Here is a 20,631-nt window from a genome sequence, read left to right as displayed (position 1 = left end):
AATCAACAGTGCGGGTTCAGACCCTATATGTGATGTCATTACTAACACTGTGCCTCTTGAAAGGCACCACCATTTGATCTGGAGTCCTAAAGTTCTCGAACAGCAGAGACCGATGCTGATATTTTTTATATTCTGTACAATAAAAAACCTTGTTATCCTTGCAAGCTATCTCTTGGCTTTGTTCCGTAGAGGGTTGTATTCATTCTGGTTGAGCTTAACAGGGGACAGGCTTCAATTGTACGGTGCTTACTATAATTCATGCATGTCCATTCATACTCCCTTGTACACCTCAGGCAGCCCTCTCTACCTAGGGTAAGCAAGGAGTACCCAATGGGTGTAAAAGTGCTGGAGGAGGGTGTTAAGATGCATTTCTAAACTCTTACCTGAGGTGGCGAAGTTTAGGAGGCCACCCTCGATTTAGTGAAACTGGGGAACTTTCTGAATAAGGCAGACCAATCTAGGTAGCTTGGTATGTGGTCAAGACTAAGTCTCAGGAGGGGTGATAGTGATCAGAATTCCACAATGAGCGCACACAGCAATGAACCACAAATGACTCATGGACAAGTGTATATGAAAGATATCAATACATTGTTTGTCAACAGGACCAATAGTTACCAGTATATTTTATTTATGCGAAAACAGTTACCACAAAATACTCTACTATACAGCATGTATTCAATACGTTTCATAATGCGACAAGTGAGGAAAACACAGCCACAACCTGTAAAGCTAAGGGTTGGTTAACACGCTAGCAGCATTGGACAATTTTTTGGAGTCCTTCCCTAACTTAAGAGTCCAGCCCTGAGAAGTGGGTAACCTTCTGCTCAACATTGTAGTAGTGCGTGAGAGCACCGGTGAAGTAAAAAGTGGTTCTTCTTGGGAAGGCTGTGGCAAGTCAGGGAGGGGCATGAGGCGATGAAGAATTGGTTCCCACTATTCGAGTAGCATGTACCCTTGGCATCAGATCTGTTTTCAAAAGGTAAGAATAGCTGGGGAGCACAGGCTAACCCAGCCAACATTGAATACCTTTATGGGATATTTGTACATAAAAGGTATCAGTTGTGCCGGTCCGAAATCGTGAAGAGATGCAAGGGCTTGATGCATGTAGCCAAATGGAGACATGGGATAGATTGTATGTCTGTGATGACATCCTTTTTACACCTTTCCTTCACCCTTTCATCAAACTTATTGTCAACGGTACACACCTCCACTTCGTATATATATATCAAACATATACCTTATTAGAACGACTTATTGCGTCTGCTACGGGGAGGCTGTTAGGACAGTTTTTCTGAAGTCCAAATAAGGGCTTAGTAAAAACATTCAACTGATGCAGTCCAATACTCCAAGCTTAGCACAATGCTGTACCACCTGAGTTCAGGGTAGCATAGACAGAGCAGCCAGGCTTGTCTTAAGAGGGAGAGAGGGCTGTAGAATCAGTACAAAGGAAATTGTAATACAAATGGTGCAAAGAAATACTGCAACACTATGTATTGTAAAAAATAAATGGTTTATTTAAATGCGGGTAGGCCCGGATAAATCATGGGGGAAATAAGTATTATCACAATGAATATAACCACATTTATAAAAACACAACACTATGCTTGACGGTACACAGACCAAAGCATATAACCTTATTTGGGACACCTAACATGGGTTCTTGGAAAATCAAAACCAATAGTTACTTTTAGATTACTTTCAGTAATACCAGGGTAGTAGATCTTATCAGTTGTACCGTGACGCTCAGCAAGAAATCACATAGTCTAATTAACTGGACAATATATTTTTCAGATCTAGTGAAACTCAGATACTAGGCACAGTATAAAACTATAACTCTGATTCAGGATAACACAGTTATTCTAGGGGATTTGGACGTCGGGGTGTAATATTCAATTACAGTTGCTTTCCAGTTCACAGATTAAGGAAAGCAATAACTTATTTTAGGATAACACAGTTACACTCAAAGTAAGTAGAAGCAATACTATAAGTAAATGAAAGCCAGGTGTCACATAAGACTCTTTTTGTGTCTGTCTAAAACAGAGCAGGGAAAGCAAAACCCAGTGTTACACTTTAAGAATTACTCAAAGTAATTCTAGGTAGGTAAAACCTAAGGCAGACTTTTTCTGGACAGGCTAACAGCAAGTCAGGGGAAGCAAAACCCAGTTGGGGGACACTTATACAATTATCCTTACAGAAATAATGAAGTGAAACCAACAGCATTACTTTTGTGGACGAGGCACAACCAATTCACAGGTGAGCAAAATAACCTTATATATACTGTCTAGAAAGTGAGAACATAATTTCTTATGACGTGAAGACAGTTTGAATCCTCTAATGAAGTCTAGGTAAGCCTTTCACATCAGTAAAAGTGTTCAACAAATTACTGCCACCGGCCATTAATGGTAAGTTTGTCAGTTTAACATAAATGTTACATTTGTTTAAAATGAGAAAGAGGATACTCAGTGTCACCCCAGAACTCCACTTAAGGTTTGGGGGGTGCTGGTCTCACTTAATAAAATGTAAAAGGGATCCTTTCTATCCTTGGGAATAGTAGTTTTCTCAAGGTTAGCCAGGGAAAGTTAAAAGTGGAGCCCCTTGGGCAATCTAGCAACAACAGGAACGTATTGCCAAATAGTTTTCAAAGAGGATACATTTCAAAAGACATTATGGACAATATGAATGGCTATGGAGAGCCCAAGAAATCACACCCAAAAAAAGAGTAAAACATTCTGTGAGTGTGGAAAACGGTTTAACAGAGAAAAAATAATCCACCAGTAAAGCTACAAGTGTGGTTGACAGAGGTCAGGAAGATTTAGCATTCTTAAGAAAATCTTATCTAAAAGAGGCCATCAGCGCAAGGGGGTTGGGTATAACAGGGGGTTTGACAGACACCAAGCCTCAGTGTACCTTTCACAGATGGTAAATATCCATTTCCATATCAGTCTTTCTCCCACCCAAAAGGGCAGTGCAGCACTGAAGTTCTAAGGCAATTCTCTTCTGACCAATAGTACCAATACAAATCCCAGACACGTGTCTTCTAGACAGAGGATAAGCAATACAAATGAAGGAAAGGTAAAATATATACATTAATGCATCATAAACCCAATTATATCAGCAGAAATAAATGCTTTGTAATACATTATCTAGCATTGAAATTGCAAGTATAATAGCATTAGATTGTTTCTGTACAGTGTCCAAATATTGGGGAACATATCTAAAATGTTATTGTAAGCAGATTTTGAAGAAAGCTACAAATCATTTAAATCTGGAAGTCAACCTTTCAACAAGTTCCGATTTAGGAAGACAAGGAAGGCTCTTTTGCAATGTTTTGTTGCATTCTATGTGTCCTGGGAAAAAAAATCAGGATCCATTCCATGAGCATGCATGGCCAACACAGTCAATGTCAGATCTTTCCCAAATTCAAAATCCATTTCCTGGTATATTGGCTTAGCCACCCATTGTTTGCCTCGTTTTGTGAAGGCCATGAGGTAACGAAGCATCCAGAATGTTCCTGCAGTTTTTGCTTGTTCCGTCCCAACGTTCTCATTGTGAGCAAGTAGAGCTAGTCTTGTTCTGGCATCCATACCGTCTATGCCGAAATGCAACCTTTTGGGCCTCTACTTTAGGCACATATTATGGAACACTTCCGAATCTCCAGTATGACAGAACTATGTGAGTCTCTTCAGGTGTCTTGAAAGCGTTTTATCATACACAATCTTCTCAAGAGCTTTGTGTGCAGGGGAACATGGCACCAACCACTTCTTCTTGCGTTCCTGCTCCTTCGATAAAGGTCCATTTGCACACTCGTGGAAATGTTGGCTGTCTGTACATGAGTGTAGGTTGGAACAATGGTGCATCAATAAATGCAATTTTTCAAGTAGAATTTCTAAAGATCCATCACAAGTTTTGGAGCTCCACCAAAGATGGTTGCTGATAGAATGAAACCACTTTAAAATATTTTGCAAACCCTTTTTTTTACCAGCAGCTGTCATTTCTTTATTGATTGATTTGGCAACGTGCCATACATCAAATTGATGCCGAATGTGTGGAAACTGCCCTTGCATGGACTTGGCTATTGAAATGTGCCTGCCAGTGGCTATCAGGGCTATTTGCATTCCCCTGGTTTCCAGATGTTCAATAGATTTAATGAAACCCTGTTTCTCCATGGCCACAGACGATGTACATTCAGACACCTGCATGATCACCAAACTCACAATTATTTAACTTTCCATGTGTTGAAAGTGGTATGTGCAGTACTTAGCGGAAAATCCTGGACTGTCACACTGTCCGTCGCCAGCTAGCCTGAGATGTTTGCCAGAGAATTTACTGTCCATTGACATCTGTTCGACTTTCCAGGCATGACTAATTGCGGGGAATAAGAATTCCCTTTGATTTTTGTAGTACTGGGTTTTAGCAAGGAAGTCAAGTCCCACAAATTGACAGAAACTGGAAATCCTACTGAAAGTTGATCCGCTGAAGAGTAAAGCTGCTGAACCAAGTAGATTTTCAGCAGGCACTTTGCCGAGCATCGGTTGAGCAGACCATGAAAATGTATTTTTGCAGGTGGACACATCTGGCCTGGATTTTCAGGTTGGTGCCTTGTAATACACGAGACACATTCACCAATGGCTCCCTTCATATGCTCCCTCTTAATGTATGATCACATTTCTGCATTTGTACAATCTCAAACAGGCAACTGTCAAAAACTATGTATTTTTGCTCCTTTAATAGCCAATCGTCTGGCAGTACTGTGTTATGTGACTCAACGGTGGTGGACAATTCCCACAAACCACGCAAACTGAAGTCGAGATCTTGAGAAAAATCCTCAGTCAATTGTGTTAAAGCTTCAGCCTCTGTCAGTTCAGGCTGTAATATTTCCGCATTAATTGGAGAAACAGGTAACATTGAATGTTTGTTGAGTGGAACATTTGTAGAGGATGTAGATTGTGTCAAAGGGTCTAAGAGCAATTGCAATGCATGTTCATTGTCTTCAGTTTCACCTTGTTACGCTTGCACAACGTAGCAATGGTCCATGGTAACTTTGTATGGTTCGTAGGTGAGATTCCATTCATTTTCTGGCCATGGACATATGCATCCTGAGTCTGAATATTGACTGGACCATGCTGTGCCTCAAATAGTAGTTGCTCCATTGTGAAATCTGTTTGGCAAGCATTATCTGTAGTTTCAGTTGTTGCCTGAGTCTTCATACTCCTCTTCCTTCTGGGCATCTAACAGATTTTTAGAAAAACATGCTCAATGTATAGCACACATACAGAAGATAAGATTGTTCAACTAAAATCATAATATGACTAAAACATCCACTTTAAAAGTTCACCAAAACAAACTGGTTCGTTCTTCATCCTTGTTTTCTTAATTTGCTTCGAAACCATGTTCTTTTCTTTGCCAACCGCAAAATCAAGCCGAAAAAAGCATTTTTATGTGGTTTAAATCGAATCCACGTGATCCGAGGCAGTGCAATTTGCAGCGGCCGGAAAATTTGCATGAGAAAGGTGCGAACTACCAAAAGTTTGCACATTTCTCATGCAAAAAACATGTACATACCCACGTGCATACCCCCTCCCACACCCACAACACACCCATTACACACCCCACACCCTCAACACACCCACATCCCCAACATAAACAAACCTCACTTACCTTGTCTTCACGCTGGTTTCCTGCGGCACCAGTTCCCTTTCACTTCACTTTCTTTTACCGGGGCTGCAGGGGTTTCCCCCGCAACACCTGCTCACTATACTGTTTTTTTTTTTTCCGGGAGTGCTGCAGTGGTGTTCCCCGCAACACCCCGCTCAATATACCACTCAGTATAGTGAGTGGTGTGTTGCAAGGGGCACCCCTGCAGCCCCCGCATTCTTTTTTTTATTAAAGGTTCGCAAGGGCAAAAAATGCTACCACCAAAGGTGCAAACTTTTGGAATTCGTACCTTTGGTGGTAGCATTTTTCAGACTTTTTGCCCATGCAAACCTTTATAGTCGGTAAAAATATACAAAACCTTTAAATCAAGCAAATTTCATTTCCACGCAAAAATAAACATATGTACATATCTACAAACAGAACCAACTTGACGGACTTGAAAACATTACAACATTATAAAATAGTATTGCTAATGCAATGTGATCCCTAATTGAATTTCATAATATGTTATGTATACCTCTGGTCCATGTGCCTCTTCTAATTCTACATCTTGAGTACATTCCTTCAATAAAATAATCATTAGAAAAATAAAATGTCAATCGTACCGAAAATTATAATCTTTCATCGCACAGAGCACTTCCGCAAAGAGTACTTCAAAATTATCACAAACCATATACTATAAGGTTTGTTGTTGCAACAGAAATAGAACATTCGAATGAGCATACCCTCAAAAACAGTGTACGTGATTTGGTCATATTATACATTTCAGATTTCACCTGATAACCTTACAAGATGACACATGTACTTGATCTGAGATCACCCTGCAAAACATATTGATTATAATGTCGCCTTCAAAAGTAGTTTGCTTTGTAATGTTTTCTTTGTAATCTATTCTGCATCAGGGAGGAAGTGGAACGTTAGAACTAAAATCAGAAAAGTTTGAAACAGTGCAAGGTTGCATGCATTTCAGTCCCAAAATATATCCTTTGTCGGTTTATTTTTTATTTTATTTTTTAAGTTTTTATTTTTTGTTTTTGATGCATACGCACCTTTACAAAATTTACAGCAGAATTCAAATACATCTCTTAAACAGACTTCTTAACATTTAAATATAGATACAAAAAAAACATAGTTAAAATATGTATAAAGGAAGATAAAATAAGTTTATAAAACTTTATATAAACCTTTGTCGGTTTAACTTTTTCATTCTAGCAAGGGAACTGTAAGTATGCATACCTCATACTCTGTACCTGTTGCAAAGGAGGAAGTGATTGTAGTCGCATCCCCCTAAAACAGAGTACTTGTTTTTATACAGATGAAAAGGTGAAATGAAACTGAAAAAATGAGATGCAGACGATGGTACATACAAAGAGACATCCATACATGCCACTTTGCACGTAGTTCAATCACATATAAAAGACTAGTACAATATAATTACTTGATAGGCGAGTGAGGTTGATGTTGACTGTTGCGTGAAGTTCTCCCTAAGCACCATCATAATCCTCAACACAGACCTTGTGAGGCAGGCTGCCCTGAAGTCATGCAGCTCCGTACCACATAGAAGTGGTGTTTCTTCTACGGCTATGTAGGCCGAGCATCCAAGGTTTTCCTGGAAGCAGCAGTTCTCCACCTCATTTTACATGTCCCCGCAACGATTGCAGGTACACCAGGTTGAAACGTCTTCCATGCGACTAGGCTCAGGATCATGCTCCGGTGATTCATCTTCCCAACTATCGCCCGATTCCCCATCTTTTCTGCATCTTTCTCTTTAGATTAGTTCCTCCTCGAAATACTCAGGCTCGTACTGGTAGGGTTGTATTGTTGCCATTATACAACAAATATTTAAATCAAACGCAAGTAAAAAGTGACTTCAGTTCTAAGAGTGTAAGTAGCTGTTTGCAGGGGCTTTGCAGGGGCTTTGTACTAGCAAGATGGAGTAGAAACAAGTCACGGGCGATCTAAACTAAATACAGTGAAATGATTGACAAAGCAACTCCAATGTTTTCTGATCAGAAAGGGTCTGTTTATACTTGTTGAGGAAAGAGGCGTCCTGGCATTTCTATGAAGACACGTCAACAGCTTGCTCACAGAGAACGTTGACATGAGACGTGCATTGGCATTGTGAAACGGGTCATACGCACCTAGTGATGTCAGCTTCAGGGGCGGGCGGTCTGTATTCTTGCCGCGAGCGCACTTGAACTTAGGGTGATGCATCAACGGATAAGATTAGCACAAGATGGCTGCACCCAACCCGTTGTTTTAGCATGTGTACACATGAGGAAAACTAAGGTATAATGCATAGGAACATTTTTTATGATCAATAATAGGAGGCTTAGAAAGACATGCCCGAACAATCGAGAAAATAAAATGTTTGAGCACACTTCCCCTTTAAGGCCTCTGGAGCATTTGGTGTCCCATACTGCTACCCAAAGGGACGTGATTCATCTAGAGATGGCTCATCATCCTTATAAATTGAGGAAAGAGACTTAGAAAAGTCTTTCTTAGGCATTGGGGTGAATGTTTTCTCAACTTCCTTCGAGAGTTCAGCCAATTGCGTCGACAATGGTGTTGAAATCTTCGACAACGTCGAGGGTTTCAACGATTGTGGCATTGAGGCAATTTTAGGCATCGACTTGGAGTCTTTCGCCGCCAGTGGCATCGATGATTTTGGCTTCATAGGAGTCTTTTCTCTACTCAAGGGAACCTTCGAGGACTCCAGAGGACTTTTCTCCTGGACACCCGGGCCAGAAGGCGCACATGTTTTGTCCTGTGCCTTTTTGTCATGTTTGTCGACATGGGCATGGCTCTTATCTTTCTTTGAGGGGTTCAAGGCCACATTCTCTGACACTTTGAGCATCTTTAGACTGAACTTCTCCCACTCAGCCGGTGAGGCAGATTTGGTCGGACACAAGACCTGTTCCGCAGAGGAACTCGATGACGAAGACGACAATCTGTGGCGCCTTTTCCTCGACTGCCTTGAGGATGATGAAGAACGGTGTGAGCCACTGCGTGATTGGAACCTTCTATCTTTTTTCCGACGAGGAGAGTTGAATCTCAAATCATCTGACAAACTTTTTTTCGACTGGGTTGTTGAAGGGGATTTATGAGTCCTACCTTCAGCTAACTTTTTGCCCCACAGTTGTGACATTTTTTTTAAGCCTGATTGTGGAGTTGAAGTTGCTGACGAGGATGTCATCTTATTCAGTAAATATGAAAAGTTCCTTGACAAGGAACCGAAGCGCGCCGATATTCCGAAGCGATAGCTCTTGCAGAAAAACAGAACTGAAATCTATGGTCACTGCGTGCGCTATATGCCATCGATAACATCGACAACGAGATGGAGGCCCTCGAAAGACATCGAGTCGACGGGCATCGATGCGCAGCGCCCTCTGCTGGACATTATTTTCCAGAGCAGCCAAAGCTGGATATGGAGATATCATAAGATAAGGAATACAAGGGAGGACACAATCCATTCGAAAAAAAAGGTTCTTATCTAAATATTTTCTCACTTTTGCTCAAGTTGCAGAATTTTGGACGGCCACTATGAAAAGATTGTCCCTGGCAGCAGTAGTCAAACTTAAGAATGATTCGACAGTAATTATTTTTTATGGTCATCTTAGAGATACAACTTAAGGTGCACAATACAAATAGATTTACATTAAAGGCAGATCATGAAATTAATAAAGATTGCAACTCGTTTAAAAACACATTACCCTCACAATCAGGGGCACAGATTTCTATTTAAAAAAAAAAGAGTTCAGAAAATTAAAGAAATGTTGTTATATTTATCTAATTTCAAGGTTATCTGAGCTCAGCTGACATATTGATCACAGACATACAGAGTAAACAATATGTGTGTTGGTAACCAAGTCGGAATGGTGAAGATGTTGTTTTAGGATATACCTGCTGTTCAGATATTAACAATACCATTCAGCAGGTTGAGAGAAGAAATACAGTATTAGCTGGCATGTTAACTAAATATTTTGATTTGTGTATAGAATAGGTAGTATGTTTCAATTGTTTTCATTCTTTATGAAATTATTTTTTTCCCTTTCCATTGCATTACTGTCTCAAAGATGTGATGTGATATTTAGTGGTTCAAAAATAGCTAGAATTTTAGATAGTTACTTATTAACATCAAGTATAAATTCCACTGAGGGCGGTAGAGAGTGACATCTGATAAGACAACAAAAGAGAAGCTCAAACTCTTTATGATGTTTCTCAGAGCCCCAAGTTGGAATTTGTTGATGTGTAGCTATTCTAAATTTTGTATTGTTTATGTGCCCCCAGTGTCCCTTCCCACTTCTTGCATTGTATCTATGGAACAGCAGTTCATGGGTGCGGAGATGGAAGGTGTGAAGGAAGATATATGGAAGAATGGAATACAATTCCTCCTCTGGACTCCTACCAATGGTCTTCCACCTCCATCATGTATTTCTCTCCCATACCTCCATCATGAAATCCTCCATTCCTCTGCAGTGATATTACAGAAGGAAATTTGATTTTTGTTTTCAATTGCTGCAAGGCTACAGAGGAGGAATGCGGAATGCAGCATTCAGACACATGTATTGGTAATCATGTTGTCCTAAGGAAGCCACACACAATGCAACAGGCCTGCCTATCACTGTGTTTGTAGAACTGAGAACCAGACACCAAGTAGTAGGGCTCCAAAAGCCATAGTATATTGTGAGGGAAAGGTCAGTCAACCAAGGGGCCAATAGAAAATAAGGGTTAACCTCTGACTTCAAACGGGGTCCATAACAATGTGTCCTAAAGTCTAGCACAATCCACCTCAGGGAGACTAGGTAAAACATAAGTGTCCAAACATGCCCAAAGTAAAGTCTTCTCTCTTCAAAGAGGGCATTGCTCCCCTTGAATTGGTTATTGACAGAGAGAATGTCTTTTCCTCTCTCCATGTGGTTAGATTGCAGGCTTTCTGGGGTAGCAGATAGATAGATTTTCTGGGGTTTGCCAGCTTGTTGCCTCTTAGTATGTAGTTCGCCCTGACTATGCCTAAGCTGCTGTTCTTACTCACTAGGCTATTGACATCATTTTGTACCTTCATTAGTATGAATGGGGCACTAGAGCGTTGAATCAAGCTGCGCAGCTCAGAAGTTATAAGAAGCAGTTCCCTGCTGCATGTGCTGGGGTTGGTATGGGATGGTACCGCACCATCCCGAAAGTTCATCAAGAATCAAAGTATCCCTTTCAAGCATGATAGGTTCAAGTATTTCCAAAAAGAAGTGGGTTCCAATAAATAACAGGTTCCAGGTATACAATATCACAGAATTTGTATTCCTACAGCCAGCCGACATGTGTTTCGAGCCGACCAGGGTCCTCTTCAGGGCATTCCACCGATTATATCAAAATTGTACCAGAAAAAGCAGGAGGGAGATAAAAACGGACGAGAAATATTATCTTAGCATTCAATAATTACAAAATTGCCTTAATGAGCATCACTGTGTTGGATTGGTAACATTCTACCAAGAGGACTAGATCTTACCTAATCATACAATTGTGAAGCCTAATTTGGCAATATGAGATGTGGATCCAATATTTGGTAATAAGTCTTCTTGAATTCAAACTTAATTCATGGAAACATAACTAGAGGGAACAAAGAAAAAAGTTTTGAGATAAGTTAGGTGGGATACATAAAGAGGCCTTGCCTAGAGTTAATGCAGTTGGAATATATAGTCTATTTATGTTTCAATGAATTAAGTTTGAATTCAAGATAACTTATCAAATATGGTGATGATTGTCGGAAGCCGCCAGAGTCGTGGTGCGGCTTGCCGATCAGTGTTTCCCTGATACGCAGTAAAGCTGTGGATGTTTTGAGGTCTTTTCCTCAATCCTCTCAATCCTCTCTACAGGCAGTAGGTAGTAGGCAAATCTGTGGTGCGGAAGCGGTGCGGAAAGCAGCTGAATGTTTTAAGATTTTGCCTTCAGTGGAGGAGAGGGGAGCAGCATGCACGCTTGTTAAGAGGGGGCCTCCTGCGGCCCCTCATGTTGGCAGTCCACTGAAGAGTGCTGGCAGATCATGGTGTGGTTTGCATACACCTTGTAAATACTTTAACCATAACCTCCACTATTAGGTTGGGTGTGACCATACATACACTACGTGTCATATGAATGATTTTCTGTTTAGCTCTGGGACACAGTGTCTGCAGGGTTGTTCATATTAGATAACTCTTGAGCTGTGTGTCAGTGGTAAATTGACAGAGATCACGAGTGAGCACAGCTTCTTCAGTTAGTGCTGCAGGCAGAAGGCACGCCACTCTGCTTGCATTTAAGTGCACAGTAAGTGCAGTCACGCAGTTTGGCTGGTTGGGTGTGGTTTAATCACATAGAGTACAGGCACGGAGCACATCAGTGAGTGGTCTGCCGTGGTCAGCAGGGGTTTGCAGCAAGTGGAATAGAAGTTTTGCAGCCAACATTGCCCGAGGATATGAAGCTTGTTGGCAAAGGAGAGTAACATTTGGGACTACGAGATTACAAGAGGAGTCTGCGCTGCCCTGCCTTGCTGAGCTTGTTCTTTCCAAGTGCTGTTGGGTGACTGGTTGAGACCGTTCCTGTGTTCCTTTGTACTGTTTCTTGCTTTAAACCCATGGGCACTTCCTAGTGCTATACAGACATTTGAATGCCTATTAAAGGCCCTAAATGGAGTTACAAATCGTGGGCCAACAAGAAAAAGTCTGGCTATCCTCTAATGGAGCAGGGCGTTGGGATGGACGTACGTGATCAGCCGGAGGAGTCTGTTGTACCAAATGGGTCGCATGCCCAGACTGAAAAATTACTAAATATGTTACAACTTCACACGTTGGAAGCAAGAAAATGATGTGAATTACACTGAAATATTAGCTGCAGGAGCACAGGTTAAGACAGTGGATTCATCGTCTGAAATAGACAATAATAACTCTTTACTCAACCTGTGCTATTCTTTGCAAGCAGAAATGCAACAGCTGGCAAATGTGTGCACTGAGAAGGAGACTAGCGCCAAATGTGTGGAGACTCATAAACCCCAGATAGTCTGTGTTTCTACGGGAATGTGCAAAGATTATCTGTATCTCCAAGTTGAACGGCCTGATTGATGATACACCAACTATAGTGCCTGAGCATTCTGAGCATTCAGATGAGGTGGACATTTTAAACATTTCCGAAAGGAGGTACCATTGTACATAGTGTGGCAACTAACTTCCTTCTAAAAATATGATAGAAACTTTACAATCATATTTTATATGAAATTCAAAGGAACTGTAATCAGTTGGAACAGTTGCTCTCTCTGTTGAACGATCAGTCAGAGGTGGCGGTTTTGAAGTCCAAAGCAGCATTAGGTTGACAGGTTGATACAAGTGGACGAGATGGCTATTATTCACCCTTTGTCCACCCAAGCTTAGAGATCTGCTGCAATCTACAATGAGAGAGCTGCCAGGATAGCAGACCAGAACAGAGGAAGATCTTGTTCAAGTCTCTGTTCTATCCAGGAAATCACAACATAAAATGTGCAAACTAGAGAAGGTGAAAATCAAGCAAAAGTGTGCTGGCGAAGGAGTGAACGAAGGAGTGAAGCAGAAGAATGATTCTGAAGGTGTGCATCTAACAAAGAAACTGCACAAAAGAGCAGTGAGAAAACTCAAACAAGCTAATAATAAAAACAGCAACCTTACAAAGTGGTTAATGAACTTTGAGCAGGAAAACAAAGCTGCTGAAACTATTTTGACCATGTCGACCTTTCAAGTCACGCAGCCCAAATGTACACTAGCAGCCTCACAAACTGTCAATGCAGTCAGATGATGGCTCACTTGATGATGGCAGATCTGGTAGGTTGGCGGACACAAATATTAGAGAGGTCATCAAGAGAGAACTGTTCAACATTTGGGTCCTATGAGACTACCTCCTACCGCATTTACAATAACCAGACTATTCGACAAAGACAATCATCCGATAAACCGAAGTTGTGTATTTCAACTTTTTAAGCAACTTCCAGCATTGAGCATGTTGCAGTCCTCTGACTTTGAGTTTATTAAGCAGTTGTCTAGTTATAGTACAGCAGTCACCAGAGCCCATTGTAGAGATTTGGAAATTGTTTCTTTGGTTCAAAGTAATGTTACATCTCTCTTAAAATGGGGCTTTGATATCGATCCAACTGTGGATGTAAAGTCTAAAAAGGCATGCCATGTCTCGGCTTCCATAGTGTAAAGTTCAGTACGCAGAGAACCTACACACTATCGGGCTGTAAAGGTCAGAAGAGGCCAGAATCCCTTAAGGCCCGTGGCATGGATAATAAGAGACATTGGGATCGGCTTCTCTCTTTTTGTACCTCCTCTGGAGATGGGGTCCTGAGAGTAAGGTTACTATAAAATCATGGAACACCCTTATATACATGTAAACCTCATTTCTGACAATGTTTCTAAAAGCTCATTTGGTATGGCTGACATTGAATTATTTCAAGAGACATGGGGCCTCATTACGAGTCCGGCGTTAACCGAGGCGGTAAAACCGCCTGGTTAACGCCGGACTCGTATTACCATTCCGCCTCCGTGATTCCCGGAATTACCGGGGCATCACAACCCCGGCTTTCCGGGAATCACGGAGGCGGAATGGTGTAAATCCCCATTCCCATTGAGTCCTATGGGACTCAATGGGAATCGGGATCATGGAAACACCGGCAGCATCTTGTAATGCTGCCGGTGTTTCCTCGTCCGCCTGCAGGCGGGCGGTGTTAAACCCGCCAGGTCAGACCTGGCGGGAACATCACCTCCCGCCTGCAGGGGTCGGGATCAGGCGGTCCGGAAACAACGGTGGCGGCGGGTTTACCGCCACCGTTATTTCCGGACCGCAAGGGTCGTCATGAGGCCCATGGTTATTGGGTGAAGTGGCATTTTATGGCATTCAATGTTTTAGGAGGCCTGATTACGCTATGTTCAAATTGCTATAGGCCACTCAAAGGGGCTCTGGAAGGCATTAATCAGAATTTACTAATTGCTGAGGTGGAGCTTGGGAATGGTCATGTTATTGTGAAGGAAAATGTATATGATCCACTTGGTCATGGGAACAAAGATGCTTTGCAAATGATAATTTATGAAAATGTGGGTCGCATTATTATTAGAAATCCAGATTTTGACATGTTAATGGGAGGTGACTTGAATGCTTGTTGTATGGATTCTATTATTTCAAAGGGGATGGGGGCAATTCCGAATAAGGCATGTGGTAACAGACGGATAAGATCAATTAGGATGGCTTGCTCATGGGTTGACTTTTGTACGATCTAGGGAGGAAAATGCTGAATGGGTCATCTAAAGGTGACATCCCCCCAGCAAAGATATGATGCAATGGGGAGAAGTATGCCACCGTGAATTACTTTGGGGGAAATGATCCTGTGTGTAGCAATGTGGATACCTTGGTTTCCACTTTCTGTGAATATAGCGACCACACCACCCTTACACTATTACAAATGTTGGTAGACAAAGATTTTATGATAAAGTAGGAGGTGTGTCCATCAACAATGGTTTAAACTGATGAGGGTGGTCAGATAGGAACTTGGTAGCTATAACGAATTACATGAATAACATGGAGAGAGAATATGACAATTTAAACTCCCCGGGTCATATTGTAGGCTGGATTAGCTCCATAATGGGTACATTTCTAACTGTAGGGAATTCCCGGAGTTGGGTGAACAAAAATCACTTGCATCCCTACGATAAAATAATCAATGAGGAAAAGAAGTGTTTTACGACAAACTTTGAGAAAAGTCAAATGCTCTACACTTGGACCCGTTGATAAAATTAAGGAAACTAAAGATGATAAAGAACCGCTATGGTAACAGGCTAAAGCGGTATGATAAATCTGCAGCAAATAAAGCCTGTCAAGAGTTATATACAGCCGCCTGAAAGAATTACAGTAAGAGGCTATGGAGCATGTTTACTTCCAGACAGGAGCACATTAAGGGACTGATTCACAGAGTGTTTTCCTATGGGATTGCGACATTATAAAAATCTTCTGTGAATCAGGCCCTAAGTCTAGTTTGGTATGCTGTGTATCTAGTAATATCTGGGAAAACTATGTTTGGGAGATACATTTAAGGATTCTGTCCTCATTAATCTGGTGTGCATAGGCCCACTGAAAGTTAAATTTAGTAAAGATAACATCATTGAAATTATAAAGAGCCTCAAATTATCGCATGCTCTGGGACCTGGTGAGATGTCAAATATGGTCATGCGGGCTAACCCAGAACGATAGGCTGACATCTTAATAACACTGTTTAATCAGTTGATAAACTCCAACAAGATCCCGGAGTCATGGAGGCATAATTGGGAACGCTAGCCTATATTAACTATAATTATGTTATAATTAACTATTATTTATCTGTTTAATATGCTAGTCCAGAGTAGATCTCACAGACCAATATCTCACTTTGTATTATGAATAATGAAATATCATGAACAGTACTTTTATTTTATTTTGTGGGCTACTCTTATTTCATTTATACATAACACAGTACAAAGATTATCCAAACTATGTATATAACATTAAAGGTCTGATTTGATTACGAATTGGTGTATTACCGCATTGGTGCAGGAAAGGAGACAACTCCCAGCATTTAAATAGGAAAGGGTGACAGAAGACGGTAATTACAGAAATTAAGTCACATGCTGTGACGTCAACCAAATATATAACAACATACACACAGAATGGCACCCAACGTATCCACACATGGGACGACGATCACGGTAGAGAGTACCTTACAGGACACTCTTAATACTCACTTTTCAATGCAAGAAATAGCTCAGCTTGATTTAAAAAGTTTTTTGATGTCATTTACATTCTTTTATGGAAATCAGAAACCTACAACCCAATTGTGTTTTTTAGATCCTTGACGTTACAAAATCTGGTACTCAACGCTGCTACACACCTAGACTCTACATCTAGAAACTATATTCCTGAGAACCTTATCACACTATGAGTACCCTCCCCTTAAAAAAATAAAATAATTCACAGACATTTGAAGAGACTAATAGCATCGTATACCTGAATTACATTAAGGGTACTACATGTTCCAATAATCTTGCTAGCCTAAGAAACACACGGATTGACCCAATGATTTGATACTAGTGAGTTTGCAATTCATCTCACTGTCAACTCATTTATATCTGATTTATTTTGTATTATTTAGATAGTAATTGGGCACCCAGCGGTCAACAAATGTATTACAAAATAATCTACTCTAGGCACACCATGGTTAAGATAACCTGTTAACATGGCTGTAAATCAGCAAATGATGCAGAGGTGGTAATCGCGGATATATCTACATTTAGATTATTAAGAAGACTTACACCCTTTAGCTTTGGTGTACTGGTATGTGGGCACTGCAGTCTTGATAGTGCGCGTGTGGGTCATCACCAAGTCAGTTCACCTTTTGACAATGTCTTGATTCAACATGACTTAAGTGAACCATAATCATTTTGTGATTTTAACCTATTTTTCTTTTTTTTACCCCATTTTCTTCTTGTTCACTAAAATTACTCAACTTTATAATTGATCTTCTTGATTGATGGTTGTGTATCTCCTGTTGCTCCCTTCTCTGCCTTTCTAATGGACATAACATTTTGTATGATTTAATGACGGGTACACAAACAATGTTAGATAATCAGTGAAAACTTTTTGTATTGATCTCTTGCCACTGTACATCCTTGAAAAAGACCACATACGGTCGAAACAAGTGTCAGCTTATCTAGGGCATAGAATTGTGCTGTTAGAATAGTGATGGCATATTAATACCAACTGAATGTTTTTTTTCTTAAAGTCAACTAACATTGTTGGAATCAGTACACTGTCCTTGGTGTTTTCCTTTTTCCATTGCTTATATTCAAGAGGTTAACACAACACCTATTAACAACAAGACATGAAGCGGCCTATAATCATAACTACACATTCACCATAACATGTACATTTGTTGTCACAAATACAACGTAGATGCACTTGACACTTGGTTTGCCCAAATCAGTTTTATCTTATAATTAATATTGACATGTCCTGTCTTCAACAATAACTCCCTTATATTTCCCCAAGATGCAATCTCCCTCATCCAATCAGAATCTTCCCCGACCCTATCCTCACACTCCCCGATGCTCACTTTCTGCTCCTATGGACACTCTCGCTCTTCATCTCCAAAGTGATACCCTGCACTGTTTTTTTCTAGATTATAGCTCTCTTATTCTGCTCCAATTCAATCTTACCACAATTCTCCAAATCAATATTTCATTCCTTTCTTTTGCTAACAAGATCTTTGACTGCAACCATGTCCCCACCTTTAACACAAACTGCTCATCGTCTTTTCACTGCAGCTATTTTAAATGTGGCCATTTTCATCATGGTGGTTTCACTGTGGCCATTTTGCTAATTTCTTTTTAAAATATATACATATGTGTTGTGGATTGGGGCAGGAGATTGGGGATTGGTGGATGGCAGGGTGAGGTGGTGGGTTGGATGGGGTTGGGTGCGGACCCCCCATTTTAAAAATAAATTGTCAAAAATTGCTGCAGAGAAAATGCCCATGTTTAAAACACATGAAACCTCAAAAACAAATCACCCTCCACCATACACACGTCTCTCACCTAACCACACACTAGTCTATCCTGCCAAGTCTCCACCTTCAGGCTCTCAGCACTCGTGATCCCCCCATTTGGGGCATCTTAGGGTCCACTGTTATCTTCCCTCCAAATCTTACAGGTACTGACCTTTTATGGCTGGGCTTTCTTTTTTCTCAAAGCAAGTATCTCCTTCCCTTGGGTAGAGTTCAGGGACACGTGCAGACCGAGTTTGTGTGGGTTGGGCTGCTTTGTGATTGGATTATCTGCTCAAGGTTTTGTGGGCTTAGAGGGGTAGGGTGTCACACTCACCTGAGTCTCTGCAGGAGCGATGGACGAGCATCCCTTGATCCGAGTCTTCACTTCCCCCGTTTCACCCGGAGGAATTCCTGTCAAATAAAAGGTGTACAATCATACCTGAATTCACCCGATTCCCCTGGGCCCTACCCTTCTCTTTACTGTGTGCTGTGATGTCCCCCTATGGGCTTACCTTGATCTTTAATAGGGTGTGCACTCCATCCTGCATTTGCAGGGGCGCGATTCACTCATGTGCTTGGTGGCAATGTCTGTAGGCTGAGTTCAGATGCCAAACGCTGTTTTATGCCTTCACCGCGAGTTTGAGAGTTCAAGGTGCCAGTTTCTTCACTGGCTAGAAAGTTCTTCCCACAAGTGATCGTTGCGCGGAGAATGTTGAGTGTCCAAAATTCTCCGTATTGAGAAGTGCTGCGTGTAGAAGCTAGCTGCTGGTAGGTTTGCGCAGCGCCTTCAATTCAAGCCAGCCTGGTAATGACACTCCCTTTCCCTTGCAGGAGAAATTATGTGGTATTAGCGCCTTGAGTCCGGGTACAGTGCTAAGCGCAGTGAAATAAGTGTCCGTATTGTTGGAGCGAGTGCAATGAATAATGTCTCTTGGGGTTTGTGCGCTCGTGCAACTAAACTGGATTCCAGCGTTGCGGGAAGATTCGGTGAGTATGCGCAGCGCTACTGATGTGCACGTGTTAACGCTGTTCTTCTTTGTTCTTACAGGTGCCAGTGTAGAAGTCCCCTCTTGACTGGAGATAGCTGCGGCGTGGAATAAGAACCAGGTAAGCTGAAGCGGAATGATCCGGAGCGGGTAAGCAGAAGTAGGATGATCCGGAGCAAGTAAGCAGAAACAGGATGATCCAAAGCAGGTAAGCAGAAGCAGGATGATCCGGAGCAGGTAAGCAGATGCTGGCTGATCCAGAGCACGGCAAGTGTGTTGCTGATATAGCTCACACTAAGCAACACGAAGCACTGGAAGAATCTTGGGTGTGGCTTATATAGCCAGCCACACCCAAACACTAGAGAACTCATGAGTTATCATGCACTTCCTGTTTGGCCACAGGAAGTGGTAACCAGGAAGTTACTACAAACACTAGGAAGGAATGAAAGGAGGGATTTGTTATGGGTTCTTTGTGTGCCTATGCCAGGCCGGCCAAGCCTCCACCCAGCTTGCCCCAACTACCTACCTGATACCCATGACATAGGGTTCCAGCTTACATTAAGCCCTGGCCCAATTTTGTTTTTTTAAACATGCCCTAGATATTTGTGAGTTCATGCTTCTACTGCCTGTTTTCCTCTGTGTCCTTCTGATTCCTCAGTATTTGAATAACTGGTCCTGAAACATTCTGGTAAACTAGAAAAGCTTGCTGAAACATTTAAAATCACTTTGCCGCCAGGATTTTGGAATGCTGTAAGGAATTCTTCATTTGTCTGTATGCAACTTACTTGTGTGTCATTGTAGGAAGAGCAATGTATTATGCCTTCTATTAAATGTTAGGAAGTCAGAATGGTCCTTTATATTGAAATAGCAAGTGATTAATAAAAATGAAATTCACCTGTAGTTTTTCTGTAAGAAAAAACAATCTCTGTAAAGTAACCACAGCTAAAGAAAAGCAAAACCTTCTGTACGATAACTATTCCAATTTTCAATTTCTATACATGCAAACAAAGTAAAGGTTGCCTTTGATTTTTATTCTTTATACATACACTTTTTCTAAAAAAAAGAAAGGCACCATATATTCTAAAAACTATTTTACTTTTATTTATGCACTTTACTGTGTTATAGTTTCATATAGAAACCTTTCAGAAAGAAAACATTATAACAGTTAGATAAAAATGAAAAGCACAGAACTGTATGCAATACAATTATTCAGCAGAGGCAATGAAGCTCTGGCTCAACATTCATTTAGATTCAGTAGGTCTTTAGCATTGGACAGGATAATCACTGAGAAGAATAAATATTTCAGTTCAAAAGGCCAAGAGAGCCATAGCGTGTGACAAATATAAAGTGTTCATCAATCTTTGCAATGCATTTCCAGAAATCGCTGCAGCAGTGCAATGGATGAAGCGACTAATGGACATTCTCCTA

General features: G+C 41.1%; 1 protein-coding gene across 3 annotated transcripts in view; it reads right to left on the bottom strand.

The window, feature by feature from the left end:
* The window catches only part of CPNE8 (copine 8), a 2,424,038-nt gene that overhangs the window by 1,425,228 nt on the left and 978,179 nt on the right, over positions 1–20,631 (bottom strand). The gene's annotated exons all lie outside the window — the stretch shown is intronic.

The sequence above is a fragment of the Ambystoma mexicanum genome, chromosome 12 (genome assembly GCF_040938575.1).
Source record: "Ambystoma mexicanum isolate Mex_15411 chromosome 12, UKY_AmexF1_1, whole genome shotgun sequence".
NCBI classification, from domain to species: Eukaryota; Metazoa; Chordata; class Amphibia; order Caudata; family Ambystomatidae; genus Ambystoma; species Ambystoma mexicanum.
Note: the sequence above shows the minus strand (reverse complement) of the source record. Positions and strands in the feature narration are given on the sequence as shown.